Raw genomic sequence first — 785 nt, 5'->3', positions numbered from 1 at the left:
ATCTCCTGACCTCGTGATCCGCCCATCTCGGCCTCCCAAAGTGCTGGGATTACAGGCTTGAGCCACCGCGCCCGGCCTCACAAATATTTCTTGAAGGCATATTAACAAGGCATTATTTTAGATGCTGGAGGTGCTGCAGTCAACAGAAAAGACATAATTCCCTGCTTTCAGTTTACATTCTTGTATCTGACAATAAATAAGTAAATAATTAAATGCTAAGAAGGAAACAAATATGGTCCTCAAAAAGTACTGTCCAATCACACTTTCTGTGATGATGGAAATATTCATATATCTGCATTGTTCAAAAGGGTAGCCATAAACACATATGAGTATTTGAAATGTAGTTACTAGGCCGGGCATGGTGGCTCACGCCTATAATCCCAGCACTTGAGGAGGCCGAGGAGGGTGGATCACAAGGTCAGGAGTTCAAGACCAGCCCGTCCAAGGTGGTGAAACCCCATCTCTACTAAAAATACAAAAATTAGCCAGGCGAGGTGGCAGGCCTCTGTAATCCCAGCTACTTGGGAGACTGAGGCAGAGAATTGCTGGAACCTGGGAGGTAGAGGTTGCAGTGAGCTGAGATGGCGCCACTGCACTCCAGCCTGGGTGATGGAGCGAGACTCCATCTCAAAAAAAAAAAAAGAAATGTAATTACCAAAATTGAGGAGCTAAATTTTTATCTTTGTTGTTTTTTTTTTTTTTTTTTGAGATGGAGTCTTGCTCCATCACCCAGGCTGGAGTGCAGAGGCGTGATCTCGGCTCACTGCAACCTCCACCTCCCAAGT

The sequence above is a fragment of the Colobus angolensis genome, unplaced genomic scaffold, assembly GCF_000951035.1.
Source record: "Colobus angolensis palliatus isolate OR3802 unplaced genomic scaffold, Cang.pa_1.0 Scaffold45, whole genome shotgun sequence".
Lineage (NCBI taxonomy): Eukaryota > Metazoa > Chordata > Mammalia > Primates > Cercopithecidae > Colobus > Colobus angolensis.
This window is presented reverse-complemented; position numbering follows the sequence as displayed.